The 16,523-nt window shown below is 43.4% G+C and overlaps 1 protein-coding gene across 1 annotated transcript in view; it reads right to left on the bottom strand.

The window, feature by feature from the left end:
• Positions 1-16,523, bottom strand: part of CPS1 (carbamoyl-phosphate synthase 1) — a 234,065-nt gene that overhangs the window by 19,855 nt on the left and 197,687 nt on the right. The gene's annotated exons all lie outside the window — the stretch shown is intronic.

Genomic DNA, 16,523 nt, shown 5'->3' with positions numbered 1-16,523 from the left:
TCACACACTTTGTCCCCAGATCACCTTCCCCATCCCTGATAGTGTCCCTGCTACCTCCCCGGGCTGACAAACCTGCTGCTCAGTTCCTCCTATTTTTCAATGATCTCATCTCACTCCAGTGCATCTTGATGCTACGCTACTGTAATCATAGGGATTAGGACAACGACGAACTCAGCTGGTCTTGCTGGCTTCACACACTGATGGACTTGTTGAAATCTACTGCCAACGTGGAAGCTTTACTGCCTTTAAGCTTTTAAGCGCAGCCGTGATAGCAGCACTGTCTGCAAGGTCTCACACACTCCCTACATAAACAGGATAGAATCTACTGAGCCACACCACTTGTTTCAATAACACGAGAGCCAACTCACAATCTAATAAACATCCTGATAAGAAATCTGCACCTGGGTCCGGCCATCCCACAGTGCTACTGCCTTCGCACATTTTCACTGTCTGGGCTTTACCTCTGGCTTACAGAGCATCTTTTAAGTGACTCTTCATATCCTCTTCTCCATCCAAAACATTTCAGGATGCTGTGTGCTCCTGCCAGCCCACAGAGGTGTCAGAAAGTCTCAAGCTCCGTATTTTCCTTAGAAACATACCAGCCCGTTTGTCCTTCTCCCGTTTTTTTCTCTCAAAGATAATTTGCCTCAGTCAGATAGAGGGGGGTGTCACAAACTGCAGCGCAGAAGTGACACTCGCACAAATGCACTTCCTTAGCCTTGCTTTGCTGTGAAATATCCCCAAAAACTCAAGCAAACATTCACAAGAACACATTGGGAGGAGCTTTCTTCCTGTCCAATGCAAGAAGCAGTAGGAAACCAGAGTTCTGTTTTCTTCTTTGTAGGCCTTAACACTGTGCTACTTCTAATCCTAGCTGGCTGATACTTACTGAAAACTAAATAAAAGTCAATCATTCAGTGAACCACGATCCTTACTTTAACTGGGTGGAAAATTCAACATTTGGTAAGAAAATGAAGTCCTCTCTTCTTCCTTTCTGAAACTCCAGTGTTAATCACCAGCCCAATATAAGCAGCACGGCTAACCAAGCTGACTCAAAGCCATTCCTTTCCTCCAATACAGATCTTCATGCTAGATCTATGTCTTCCTTTAGTATTTGCTCTTTGTAATGTTACAGGTTAATGCACGTAACATAAACCTAGAGGAAAACAGAACTCGAGTAACCACTGTCTGCAAAAATGAAGATCATCACCTCATTCCAACTGGTCCCTGCACCGTGCCTACGTGTCAATGGACAACCATCCTCCTAAATGATTCTTTTCGGAAACCTGACCTCTATCCCCAACTTTGGCCAAAACATACCTGCAGGGATAGTTACTCAAGCCTATAAAATATCATTCCACATTCTAACATCGAGGTACAACAAACTATAAAAAAAGAAATGGCACCCTCTCCTTTGGAAACCACACATGTAAGTTCAGCAGAACACAAAATCCATTCCCCTGTCCCATTTCTTGTTCTTCAAAAGACGTGGCAACCCTTGCTATCAATACAAGCTGGGAGATGTAAAGACAGAGGGTGGCCCTACCAAAGAGGAGTTGCTGGATGGCAAGCTGGACATGAGCCAGCAATGTGCCCAGGTTGCTCAGAGAGGTGGTGGATGCCCCATCCGTGGAGATGTTCTGTGGTTCTAAATGGAGGACCGCTTTCAGAAAGCCGTACTCCAGCTGCCCCTACAAGCCCCAAGAAAATCATACCATGTTATGCAGCTCCAGCATTAAAACTTATCTCAGGATGCTTCCTCCTACCAAACATCACAGCTCTTCCTAATTCCATGGGTCATAAAATAACCAGTAGGAAACTGCACGGCTTGTCACTTTTTAAATCCACGATGAAAAACATATCCAGGTAAGGAGTGTCCCGAGAAAAAAAACAACGGAACTGCTTCTACAAAGGCTGCTGTTCCTCTAAATTGTACCACGCATGGATGAAACTTGTTCTGCCCATCGCTTTATTTTAAGAAAACCATATTTCTAATTACAGTGAAAATCATATTCACGATAACAGTATCTTTATCTAAGCCAAAGTAAAACCACGTGATCTTATTTAGCAATAAGAGCGTGTGTAGAAAGTGATCGCATCTGCTCTCATTCCACATCCCTAACCATAACCCCAGAAGAAGAAAAAAAAACAAACTAACAACTGGTTCAGCCCTGCAGCCTCCTTACAGGAGGTCATTACTTCCAGAATCACTGGGTTTTGTGCTATTTTCATAACTGGTAAACTCATTGCCAGGAAAGGAAGACTCTTTGTGTCTGTCTTGGTGGAGGAGCAAGTCTACCTTCACCCTCAACTCTAGCTGCTCCACGACCACCAGTCTCTAAAACAACAGCAAGAGACAAGTCCCAGAAAAACAGCCCTGTTCACTGCAACTCTGAAGAAAAAAGGCAGACCTACGTATCTATATTCATGCATGTTTGAAATAAATACAGAGAGAATTTCACATGGAGATGAAAACATACATATATGGGGGAGAAAAAAAAGTGCCACTTTCTTTAAGAACACTCGATCCTAACCCTTAACACCAGGTAAACTCCACCTAAGCAAACAGTTGTACCGTTGATGATGTACTTTGTATAAAGCCACTCTCCCTCATAAATGCCATTTCCCAGCTGAGCTGTTAGGATCACAATAAGAACTCCCCATTATTTTTTTTTCCTCACTCCTTTCTTTCAGAAACTCTAGCCTTATCATGAGGGGCACACAGGAAACTGGCATCCACCACGACCCTAGAAAAAGCTTCTCTCTCCTCAATGCTCTGAGTGCTATAGCTTCCCTTCTGAAGTCATACATTTATGATACTCCTAATCCTAATATTTTGATCCATTTTCCACTGCAACTCTAATCTCAGCAGATTTCCTTTCATCCAGATTCAGCCTTATTTGAGGTTGCTGGACCTATAGGACAGAATGAAAGCTTCTTTCTGAAACCCAAAGAAACCCAAACTCAAAGAAAGATTACGCTATGCTGGCTGGCCAAGTGCTACCTCCGTCACAGCTGTCCCAAAGACACTCCTCTACTCCTTCTCCCCAGTTCTTCCTCCTTTCTCATGACCTGGCAGCAATTAAAGCCACCTTATTCCTAAAACTTCAGGCTAATGCAATGACATGTTCTGCTGCAATGCCAAACACGAGCCAGCCCGCTATGCTTTGGCTCAGAGATACCCGATGGAAACTGGGTACTCACCCAGGGTTTATCATTCAGAAAAGGCACAGGAGGCCCTCCTAGGAAAGCCAAGGTGCAAACACTGGACAAACATCTAGTCAGAAGTTCTTACAGGTTCCATAAGTGCCAAAAACACGGTTTCAGGTAGAAGAGGTATTTGATTTACATACTGCATGTGAGATTAAGGAAAATTAATTTTCCAGCATTAGTGTTAAGGACTGTGTGAATACAAAAACATGGGAATTTGCATAGCACATAAGTAATTTCTGGCATTTAAATTTTCTGGCAACTTCTAAAAATGTCTTTAATAATGACGATTTTTTATGCGCTGCGGCTTTTTTCTCTTCTCCATAGAGGTCTGAAAGGCCCTGAGAGATCTTTCTCTGTTCTCTTCCTGCTAATTAATTAGATTTTAAAAAAATATATCAGAAAAACAAAAAGCAAAACCCAACTCTTCCCAGAATTATTTCTTCAGGACTGCAATCAGGCTGTTATTCCTCCAGCAAGCTCTACGAACCAGGAGGCAGCTGAGCTTCTGAGAAACATTCCAGTTTGCATGTGAACGTGGATTTTGAAAGGTAATGGGTTCCCATCCGCCCTAGCAAATTAGTCTCAGATAGGAGCAAATCTTATGCTGAGATCTGAAAAATATTTTCCCAGACTAGCAAGATCTCACATGGTTCAATAACTGTGTCTTAATGCAAGCCCTGGTGGTTGAAGTTTCTGATGCCTATGGATAAAAGAGCTCCATCCTGAGGTTTTCCCATGGCTTGTAACTCCTGGATGGCTACGAAGGGTTTTTACTGTAATCTTTATTTGCACTGGAGGACGCTTATCCCTTCTCTCCCCCTCATTTGGCTGTTTATATTCATTATGCTTATAGGAATACGTTTTTTGAGGCTTCTGATTCCTTGGGAAACATCACTGAAACAGTAAAAGTTATCACGGAAGAAATGACAAACTCTTATACGTGGAGTCATCTAACAAAAGAAACCGGGCTAAAAGGGCAGGGAGATATTTGGTATGATTTTATAGAAAACTGGAAGGTAGAAGTAAGAGAATCTGGCCCAGCCCTCAAAACTTGATCCAGATGTTCCAACTGGGCCTTGTCTCACAGCAGAAAGCCACAAACCACAGGTCATGCCAATCAAAAATGTGAGGAAGTCAAGTTTACATTTGGGACACATCAGTTTTTTCGTCTGCTGCTTCACTGATGCATTGTGGACACTGCACACAAAATGGCAACACTCCATTGAAGATTAAGCAACAAAGCAAGCCAGTGTATTGATGACTACAGTCAATTCATATATGAACATTAAATGTGTTTTTCCTCTTTAGGCCTCTCACCTTCACTTGGGACTTGCCAAGGGGCAGCACAGATTGGATATTCAGATACATTTCAGTATCTTCACGGTTTTGCAACTGAAGTCATGCATAAAAGAATGGAAAGCACAGCACAATTTACTGAAATAAGACCCCGTGAGCACCAAGGAGTTATTTTTAATATTCCTAACACATTAAGTCTACGCTATAAGGCCTTTACGTAACTCTTCTTTGTTTAGTACCACCTCCATCAGAGCATAAGTTCTTGCAGCTCTTTGAAAGGAGTTCTCCTTCAAAAGCTACCACTACAGGATCTGTAAAACCTACAGTTGTTTAAGAAAGAATGAAAGACTTGACCTCATCATACCAGTGTCTCAATGTAAATGATTTTTTTTTAATCAGCATTTGACTCCTTGAACTACTTTTTGATAAGTTTCCCAATAAAGCAACCTAACAAATGAACGAATGAAGTACGTTGGACATTATTTCTCTTTTACTTTCAAACTCATTTACAGACCTGTCCATTAGCGATCCCAATTGCCAACACGTATTACAATTTGCCTAATGGTAAGCAAACAGAGCTGAGCTCTACTGCCAAACTGGTAAGGGCTGGTGTCACTGCCACCAACAACAATTTACATCAGCCACCCGTGTGTTAAACTGCCATTAGGGTACGCCTAAGCTCTTGCCACAGGAGATGCTGGGCCATGCCCTTACGACAGTCACTGGACTGCAGAAAACAGCAGTCACCTTTGCCTAATCCTTTGGAAATGCTCCTTGTCAGGAACTGACAAATGAACTGAACTCCCCTGACTGATGGTCTCCAGATCAGATTACCACAGAGGGAATCTCACAATCACACTAGATTCCAATTATTTCTCTCCTTACTCTGGAAAATAACTCAATTTTCTCCTGTACGAAAAAGGATATTGCCAGTATTATCTTTCCCATCCAAGCTAAAGGCAACTTCACTAGCTTGGCTTTGCTGGAAGCCCCCCTCCTAAACGCAGCACTCTTTGCAAGGAGCTCATTTCTTTCATAGCAGCTGAGTTCCCCAGGCCAGCCCTGACATCCCACAACTTCTTCCCAAGCCGCAGAACACCCTCTATTTCAGCCAGCCTGTTGTAATTAGACTGATTTACTCTGTGATTTTCATTCCCATGCTAGTCAGTGAAGCGTCAATTTTAATAAAACAGTTCCAGGGTTCAGCTCTACTCATCATTCAGCATCTTCAGCCTCGTGCTTAATGTGACCCCTTTCAGCTACACCTGCTGATTCCCCATGAAGTCAAGGAGTTCTCCACACACCACATCCCTATAGCACGGATCCACTTCCACCACTTTTCTAAGCACCTTCTTCACCAGTTTATCTCAGAATTCAAACAAATTGTTTATTTAAATGTATTTTACTTTTCGGCTATTTCACACTGGGGATATATGCAGGCAGCATTTCCCTTTTTTTTTTTCTTTTCTTTTTTTTTTTTGAGCCAGGCTGACTTATGAGATTCAAGCAGTGCGAGGAAATCTTTTCATGAGACTGATCTGAATTTTGATTATCTAATAAAAGGTGGAACAGGAAACAAAATTGGTTTGATTTGATTTATAGTCTCTGAACCATGCTGCAAACATAGCTCTCCTTTTATGCTCTCAAACCGGTTCCAATTTATTCCCATGTGTTGTTTATGCAGATACATTTAGTGAATAGTTTATCAAGTGATTTTCAGATTGGACTTGCTGCTTAGAGTTAATTTACATAAATTGATCACCAACTAACAGTTTGCTAATCTGTTTAGTACACATGCTCCAAGGGGAAAAAAACATCACAGTCTTATTTCTGCTCCATCAGGTCATCACAGAAGACATCATACTGGCAGAAGAGGAACTAAGAGCAAACACTGGAATTCCAGAAAGATAATCCTTAGTAATAACCAAGGCACTATTGCTCAGTGGGGAAATTTGCTTCAGTAACCTAGGCACAGCAGGTTTTCTATTACGATATAGGAAGACTGAAATCAAAATCGAGAGTAACTGTGCTAGATGCTGCACAGGAACAACCTGTTCCTCAGACAACAGCATCTCAGTTTACAGAACACCAGACATGGAAGTGGCAAATGACTTGATATCCAAGAGTTGTCCTGAAGTCCCAGGGGACACCAAGCCCTCTTGGCATCTTCCTTGGATGAGCTCCTTGCCCAGCAGCTTGGCACTGCTGAAGTCCAAAGGGGAAAAGGCACAATCCAACCCCGGCACCAAGAATGGGCAGACGCAGCTTCTTGGGACGCTTCTCCAAGCTCAAGACAGTCCACAGAGAGATCTTGAGAGCTAAACAGAAGCCTTCTGAAAGCCAGTGATCTAAGAGTAATGTTTTAATTACTCAAATTGTAAGAAATACAGAAGGCAAAATACAATAGAGGTGACTCTAAGAAATATCAGCTTCTAACCTTATAATATACAGTAAGGAACATTACCATAATAAGCTCTGAGGAGATACAATGAAAACTATTACAGCTCCAGGAAAGACACATAAAGATGAGCATAACAATTACCTGCCTGGCAGTGAAAAAGGAAGAAAGGTACATAATTTAGAGTACTGCTGTTACTGGCTTTAAGGCAGATATATAATGAAGAGCATTGCAGTTACCTAGTTCTGACAGAGATATAATGGCAATCATTAGTTATCTAGCTGTAAGGAGGACACGTAATGTGCAGTATTACTGTTACCAGTCCCTAAAAAAGAGTAAGAAAGAGGGGGAGAGAGAGAGGATGAGAAACCAGGACGGTTACTGGGGTCTGGAAGGCAGAAATTACGGAAAGATTTGCTGGTGCCCATAGCTGTATTTTATGGCTACTAATTCACAGAGGAAGAGGCAGGGGAGAACAGAAAGCAGTCTGAGTTATGTGGTATGAGGCCAGACTTCCAGCTGGCTGCAGCTGATAAAGCTTGCTCACATTTGTTGTAGCCGCACCAACTTCAGGCCCGCAAAGAAGGTAAGGAGGGGGAGATAGGCTGCCCCGTGAGACAAAAGCACCCCAGTCCTACCAGAGTTACACACGGACCACGAGGGCTCCCTGGGATGTCCCATCAGCTCTCAGCCCCCATCCGGCTGTTTGGAAGCAGCCACCTCCAAGACAGAACCCCAGCACTGCGAAGGCAAGAAGCATCACTTCTCTGTGCACTCTTAGAATCAGGCAGGGGGTCCGGGGCAAGAGAAAGGGATGGTAACAAAGAGGGCCTAGAGAGAATGGAACCATGGTCTTTGAGAGCTCTGAGCTGTGCAATGGAGAGACACAGTATATCTTTCTTTTGCAGAGAGACAGATGCCTGGAGCTTCCTGTGGCCTTCAACGTCTAGCTCTTCTCTTCATGAAAGAACTCTACCCATCCTACCACCAGGCCAAAGGGACAGTAAAAAATAATAATAATTAAAAAAAAAATATCACTTCTTCCAAATCAAGATGCAGAAGAAGTTAAAGGGAAAAAATAGGCAACTCAACCAAGACTGCATGAATGAAGAAAAACCATGAACTTTCTCCTAACAAATTATAATGGCACAGCCAGTAAGTAGCCCACCTCTCTGGTTGCCACAGCACTCTTGTTTGTTCTCATACCCGCTCTTCAAATTTAAGTTCCAAGAGTTTAATAACTGCTAGGGCTCGAGGACAACTCGAGTGCAGTCAGCATTCATGTTAGCTCACTGGGGGCAAAGTCAGGTCTCTGAATAAATTCAAGGTCAAGGAATTCAGGAGGAACTTCAAGTCAAACTAGTTGTTTTATTCCTGTTATGACCATTATTTACTCCCCATTATTTCAGGAAATTATTTCAGATGCGTCACTGAATCTCGTGGCCATTAATCTGTGATGTTCCTGTGGAAAGACACTCTGGAAACCCAACGGTTGCTCACACACAGCATGGTTGCTCCAATCAAACCATTTCTGCAACATCAGCCTCAATCAGGAGGCAAGGAGAGATGGGAACAAAGGGGGAAAAACAAGGAATAGGGTGATGGGTGGGGAGGGAGCACTTGCTTACTTTAAGCTGTTCTCAGAGTAATCAGCACCATCAACACTGGAAAGAAGGGTTTCTCTTCCTCTAATAACTCAGTTCAAACTTGTGTCCTCCCAAGGAGCAGAACCACGTATCACCCAGAGATTTCTAGCCAGCACCCCATGGAACATCCTTCAGCAGTGCCTCTGCCTTTTATTCCAGCAACACCTCTGCTGAGCATTTACGCTGTGCATTAATAAGCAGCACCATTATCACCAGTGTGGCTGTTCCTCTACACAAAACAGAAACCAGAGCCTTAGGTTTGATGCCAGTGTAATCACATGCATGGATGTGGCCTTTGGATCCCTATGCCAGAATAGGCACCTGCAGTCATTCCTCCAAGGAGGCAGAGTCAACTTAAGACCCTGCGTTGCACTGCACGCAACTCTCACCGAGCAGAGAGAACCTGGTGGTGAGACCCTTTTGCTTCCCTTTGAGGAGGAGAGCTGGACACAAGTGATGAGGCTAACTCATAACTGACCTTAATTTTCACTCAAAGGTCTGCAATTACACAGATCAGTAATTTTTCTTTTAGCATGCACTTCTGAAAGGCCCTCTACTGACCTGTTCTTTTTCTTGTAACCAGCAGCCTTGGCTACACAACAGGAATCCTGGTGTGCAGAGTATCAGAATATGACAACATTTCCTTTCATTCCAGTACAGACGGAAAACAAACATCCAAAAATTAAGAGTTTCAGGATAATATACTACTGCATTTCAGTACTTGTGTGTTACTCTATAGTATACGCAGCCAATACTGGAACGCTTTAGCTGAATAAAATGATGCACTATTAAAATAATTCTTTTTAAAACATTTTTTGGCAGCTACCACTTAAATATTTCAATCATCACTACATTCCATCTCCCTGCAGAGCTGCAAATAAACAGACATCAGTTCTATTATGCTGTGACATAAAGTAATGCACGACTATCTAATCCAAGACAAGTTTCCAAGCTTTCTGGTTCAGCTCTCAACCGCCCCTCAGCAAAAGCTCTGTAAAACTTTACTTGTGCATGTTTTAAATTTAAAATGGAGCCTGCATACAGCAGATGGGCCAAGTCAATGCTCATCTCCCAGTAAACAAATGCTGCCTCCATTGCCAATGTGAGCTATTTAATATCAGCTGCTTCACTGTTTTCCTGTAAGAACAGACTTTGCTTTGGAGGCAACTGAATTACTTCATACACAAATGCTCCTTCTGCATCTTTGTTTTCATTTATTTCCTGCTTGGTACCATGAACAGCAACACTGAAAACTAGTGCATGACAAGACAATCAAATGAGATATTTGGCACAACGGCTAATTTATACTCTGTAAGCCTCCCCTACAAATTCCATTAACCGTTCTTCCTGCTTTGCTGATGCTTCATTTTTTTCCTTGAGAGCACAGCAAGTCCTAAAACCCAAGAAGAACATTTCTCTCCTCTCTCCCCAGTGACTGCCATGCCTTAAGTCCCAGAACCATGCACACAGGCAGACCCCACAAGGTAGGCAGGAGTACACCGTTTTATTTTGAGCTACTTAGCAAAGTGAACTGCAGAACAAGCAGAAGAAGGAGGTCAGAGGAGGATGTTGGATCTATGATTCAAGAGCATAAAAGACAATAATAAACTTGGTTTTGGCTTCTTTTGAAAGAAATACGGCTAGAAGAGAGATAATCGTAGTCTCTGCTTTTGTCCCAGGCAAGAGGGAGATGCTGAGACACAGCAGCATTTAGGACACCCCAGCAGGCAGCAGGTTTCCAGGCAGAGGCCGTGAGCCTGGGGAGGTTGGGCAAGGAGTTCCACTGAAACAAATCCCACCCAGCTGCCCTGACTGGGAGGGGAACTCAGCAACAGCACTGATCCTCCCTTTGAAAAGCCTTTGAAATTACTTGAAAGAAAGCAACAAAAGGAAGACTCCCAGAAAATACAGTCACGTGCTCATCTGCACCTCACGCTTCCTCCGCTGTGCACACAGCCAGCAGTTCAATTACTTCTGCTTCCTGCCCTTCTCTTCTTTATTTAGGTTGCACTGGAAATTCAGGCACATTATGGACGGTTCCCTTGGAGAACTACTTGAACAAAGATCCAAATGATAAGACTTGAAACCCGTGAGCATTCACTGCTGGCCTCATCACACTGTATTCAGGACTGTAACACCTCCTATTGCCTTCTAGTTGAAAACACAATCCTCTGGATTTCTGCAGTATTTTTGTCAAAGACTTTCAGGGCATACGATAGGTGTAAAGTCAAAGTTTGAGAACGAATCTCCGTGCAAATGCATCACATCCTGCTGTCCCAAGGGCTAACAAGGGCCTAACTACGACACACTGAGTTTCCCCAAGAGAGAGGATTGACTCCTGGTAGGAAGGGGCCAGAGGATTTCACGTGAAAATAATCTAGGTAGGCTCGATGGTCTCAGCCAGGACAGGCTGGGTATTCCCTATCCCTGGACCACACTCTGTCCATCTGATAAGCCTAAAAACTTGTGTCAAGAGGTTCTTTGGCCGCTCCCACATGCAAATGCTCATCACAATTAAAAATCACAGGTTTCGACAGAAGAGCTTTCAGTTAACATCATGCTATTAGTTGCAGCCAAGTTCTGGGAAACACAAGGATCTCAGCAGAAGCGGGTGACTCCCAGAGGAAGAGGATACTGGGATGGGGTCCTTGCTTGTATAAGGCATGACCTCAGTAACCTGATGAAACGCTGGCAATGGATTGAGACCATTAAGACAGTGACTATCACTCACAGACAGACCATCACCTACTTGTTTGTCCACGTACAGTGCTGCGAGTTCTGCAGTCTTCTTGCCTCTTAGAAAAAGCCACACTTTAATTCTTTTAATTTCTGCTTCAAGCACATTACTGCCTTCTCATCAAAGTTCGTCAGCAGATGTTCCAAAGGCTCCTTATCCAAAGTACATTGTAGTTCAACAGCATTATAAAAAACACTCTATTAAGTAACCAGACAGAAAACCAACATACGCCTCCTAGAAATTAGTTTCATTTTCTTGTGCTTTTTAACTCTTTAAAGACAGCACTCCAAAGCTTTATTTCATTCATTATGCAAAAACAAGAACTGAAGGCCCCTTCCATGAAAAACTGTTTTAAAGACAGCTTGCTGCAGGCACGTTTTCTTGAACCACTCTGTTCCTCTATCTAGAGACATCTTTCTCATATAAGAAAGAACTAAGATGTATGTGGCTATGATATAATGAGACTTTTTATTGTCTGCCTGTCTTTACATCCACAAGAACTCCGCCAGAGTACATAGAGAGCAACGGTTACACAGTCACACAGTGCACAAACAGCCCTTTAACAGATGATTTAGGAAGAAGTAACACATGCTTAGTAGATGTTTTAATAAACGTTTAAGTAATTGTTACAAACCAGGAGACTTTAAAACCATTTAATTCTCAGAGCTGCTGAATGGAGGACGAGAGGGAACAGCGTACTGTAAATATCAATTTTCAGTGGCGACACTTCTCACCAGCCAGTGCCTACCCAGCCATGTGGTCAATGCCTGTTGTCTTTGGAAGGAGCCCTGTAATACAGATACATCTCTTACGTGCCATTTCTGGCAGTCTCGAGGGTGCAATTCTCGTTACTCATCTAGAAGGAAGAACATGAGCCCTGGGCCTGTTTACTCTGCCATATGACTTGGGCTAAGCAGCCCCTTACTACTCTATGCCATTGCCAGTTTTATCTGTCACTTGTGAGAGACTTGCAGGACTACACACAGGAAAAGAAGGTGATCACTTTCTGACACATGGCCTTCACCTAAATCCTATTCCTTCCCAACTGAAGCTGACTGGTAAAGAAATGCGGTTGTCTGTGGGGGTAATTTACCACCAGGTACATAGGCAGTTCCAAGCTGTCTGGCATGGTGCGCAGAAGTACACCTGAGCTGGCTCCTAATCCCGCAGCACAGAGCAGGAGGTCGGGCTGAAGAGGCTGCTCAGCCGTAAGCAGCAAAGGTTCAATACATGATGACTGGCTTGATGAACTCCTCGGGGCAGAGATGTTTTCCGTACCAAGAAAGCACTTCAGATTCGCCCACAAACACAATCCTTGTAAAATAACTGTGCTACACAGAGAAGCTGAGACAGAAAGGCTTAGATACAAGCTTGGAGAGTAACACAGGTCTGGAAGAGAAATAGGCTTAAAAATATTAAGGACATGAAAACTCTGGAGAAAGGCACAGTTGTTTCTGGGAAACATCACATTATTCTGCTATTCAGAAACAAAGTGCTTCGGAAGCACATGTTATGCTAGTCAGAGGATGCCAGTTCAAAAGTAAGATTCTCGTTTTCCACGCTGACAGACGCAACATTTCATTAGCCAGGCTCCTCAGTTTTGAGCAGAGACATTCCAAGCTGCCATCAAGAATCCCTCTCCCACTTCCCTTCATAACAAACAGAACGCGGCCGTCTGAGTTCATAGCAGGCTTTGAGCATCTACTTCCTGAAAACACGCCTGCTTTGGAGGCAGCACTTTGCACTGTGTCCCAGACAGACTATTTGCCAGTCCGAAAGCAAATGAGGACTTCTGCAGGAGCTCTGGTCTCCAGCAGTTAACATGGCAGTCATCCACAAAAGGCAAGGGGACAGCGCTGGTGCGGACAGGACAGCTGAGACACTGATGTACCCCAGGGAAGAGCACACATCTCATTTCACCCACTAACAAGTACACAGGAGCTGGGTTCCAGAACGGCCAGGAGCATGGGTTGGACCACTATAGACAGAGGACATCCAGAAAGCAGAAGGGTTTTGCCTCAAATACCTGCTTTTCCAATGAAGAGAGTTGGCCACTAGTTTGCCACGCACACATTACCACTACAGAACATGCACACTAAGAAAAAATAAAGATGGGCATATAATATCACTATGAGCGATATATAAAAAATTGAATTAAACTGAAGAATCATGTAAGTTCTGGCAAATGTCAGAGCAGTGACATCCTGAATGTAAATCCATGCAGGGGCTGAGCAGCAGCTCTGTGCAGGCAGCCTGAGCTTCCCATGCACACAGCAGGGCCTGACCCCTGTGAGAAGAGAGCACTGTGCCAACACTTGCTGGCATAAAGAAGAACACAAGCAGCATGCTGACCTGCTGGTTCTCTACCTAGAACAAAATACCACCCCAACGCACCCATTTTTATATTGCTAGTACCCCAACAATAGCATTTTTAGCATTACAAGCATCAAGCCAGACACTAAGCAGCATTTTCCTGCAGACAAGCCTGTAAGCCAAAGCAATGTACTTCCCAAAATCTCCAGCGGGAACTCTGCCTGCCTTCACCCAGGCTGAGCTCAGCTTTTAATGTGTTTTGAAAAAGGATTTAAACACACAAATCTGTGGGAGCTACAAGAATCACTGTGAAACAGCATGAAATTGAATAGGGATTGATCTGGGAAGTCTGGAAGTTTGTTTAGACTGCAACTCATAACGCTCAGCTCCAAGCTGCAGCTAATGCTACTGTGACAGAGGGGTTTTCTGTATTGTTTTTAATAATATTGACCAATTCTACAGATAGCTGCTTTTCAGTGAGCTCAGTGCATGCTGTAAGTAGGTCAGTTGTTAGTTCCAGGCCTCCAGCTCTTTCTTTCCATTTAAGGAAAAAATCCTTTTCTCATATGCAGTAACATTGAAAGCAACAGTTTTCAGCTTCTAGGGAGCAAAACCAGAAGTGGGACAAGGCTTCTTCTAAGAAGGCCTGAGCCTATGCTCGCCGTTCTGTGTGCAGTTCAAAGATGGTTCCTGCTCTGAGAGCTGCACAGATAACAAGAAAAAGCATAGAGAGAAATACAGAGGGGAAAAAAGCTACAGCAGAACCCCCTCACCAAGCAGAGAAAGCAGAGCTATCTCTGTCATTGCTTTGCTATTACCAGCATACGCCGCAGGGCTGAGAACCAGCACAAACCTGCAAGTGACAGACAAATTGATAAGAGTTCTCATGGCGCACCAGCAGATGCAGAGCTTATTGCTTCTGCCACATCAAGCCAGTGCTGGCCTCGATAGTGCTTCCAACAGAAAATCCTCGCTTTTGATAGCTGCTATAGTCACCCCACAGATCAGATGGCAGAGGAATGAAGAATACTAAACATCACTAAATAAAGCAATCAGGAAAACACAGAGCAAATGGGACAGGTTGATAGCAGGGCTTCTAGTCAGCTAGGTTACAGTTACACATCAGACATTTGTTTTTCTTCCTCCCGGTAACGCTGTGGGTTAGCAGCACTGCTGTCGTGCTTCTCCATGAGCAATGTGCTCTGGCTGCTCACCCCTTGAGCAGGGGGCTTCACTGGAGCAGGACCAAGCCCTGCAACTTCAATCCACTGCCCTGCTGGACAACCTAAAGGCTCTGCACAGAGACTCACCTGCTGCTTGTAGCAAGGACTGCCTTAACCCTGCTCAGTTCTCACTTTGTCCGTCAAAAATTGACATGCACTAACAAGCAGGGAATCCCCTTCTAAGACTCAGACGATTTTATAAGCGGCTTTAGGTACCCAGCAACTATCAATTAGAATATAATGGCCTCTCTATCTTTACTGATAGCCCCAAGAGATCTTTATAAAAGCATCACCCAGGCAAAAAAAAACAAACAGCTTCAGTGTGTTATAACAGCCCTGCTAGCCCACGTCGGGCCAGAGCACATGCTTAAAGGCTTGGATAAATAGGAATCGTTACATTAAAATGTTTACTCATAACCTGTATTTTACCTAGCGTGCTCCGCTGCATCCGATTAGCTCCTTCTCTTCCTTTTATTACTTCAAGATGTGAAGTTCACACTTCATGACAGTTTACAGTTTTGCAGCAAAATGGTGTTTGAGAGGTTTATTTGTGAAAGCTGTATTCAAAGAATCAAATGCTTATGACTGTCACTGCCTTTGTTCCATGTTTCTCTTTGAAGATACCAGATTTTTAATAACATTCCTGCATGTATCCTACTCCAGTAGCAGACAAACTATCCTGACAGTTAGACAGCAATGACAGCGTTTAGTGAGCAGAAAGCTGTATTTTTAGAGCCACAAGATGGAAAACTGAGCTGTACCGATTATGAACTGTTATTATTCTGCACAGTAACGCACAAGAGCCAGATACTGTATTGATCTGCAGTTACTGAATGTAGGTAACTACTGCCTGGACCCAAACCACAGCAGTGACTGTAATGCCTCTGAGATTTTAAGATGCCTAAAAATCACTACAACTTAGGTAGCTTCTTTGAATTTATTTTTTTTTTTCCATGGGTTTTGAGGCTGTCACTTGAGAACCTTTCAAACACAAGTAAGTTTTTAAGTATTGAACCTGAGAGGACATACGGAGAGCACTTTTGGAGAATTTAGCCCCTTGATGTTGTGTCTATGACTGCAGTCAGAAATTAAGTAAAACTACAAGCTTGACCTCCCTGAAATACTACAAGGTTTGTTTCCATATCTAAGTTTATGGGCTAACCACCATCTCACTTTAACCCAGTTTCACACCTTCTTGTGTTCAAAATTCTGCCTTTCTTCCAGACTGTTCCCAGAACAAACATACAGCAGAGCAGTCTCCATACAGACACAAACATGGTACATGACTACACCAACCCACATTTTTGACCACATACAAGCAAGTTTGTCTTCAAAAACGAAAACTTTAGCCCACACCAATTCTTGCATCTCCTGGGATATGCTCATCTTCACAACAAACTACAGCCAGAACAACAGGCACTACTGCTGTTCACACAGACCCAACTCTCCCAAAGCTGTAACCCAAGGCTAACAGTGCAGCGCTTCATCCCTAGTGTCACAGCTTACTCATAGAGTCAGAAGACCAAATTTGAAAACAAAGTACAAACATCAATTGGTGACATATGCCCAAATAGCAGTAATCCTCTAATATGGGAGGAATGTTTGGAAGCTGCTGGATATCTTGGCTTTCTGCTTGAAGAATTCATTTCCTCTCTTCCTAAACAGCAGCTTACAGTACAGGAGGATAGTCTGAGCCA

The sequence above is a fragment of the Lagopus leucura genome, unplaced genomic scaffold, assembly GCF_019238085.1.
Source record: "Lagopus leucura isolate 7727_CA_CO unplaced genomic scaffold, USGS_WTPT01 Super-Scaffold_100012, whole genome shotgun sequence".
NCBI lineage: Eukaryota > Metazoa > Chordata > Aves > Galliformes > Phasianidae > Lagopus > Lagopus leucura.
The sequence above is the reverse complement of the archived record's forward strand: the minus strand, read 5'-3'. Positions and strand labels throughout refer to the sequence as shown.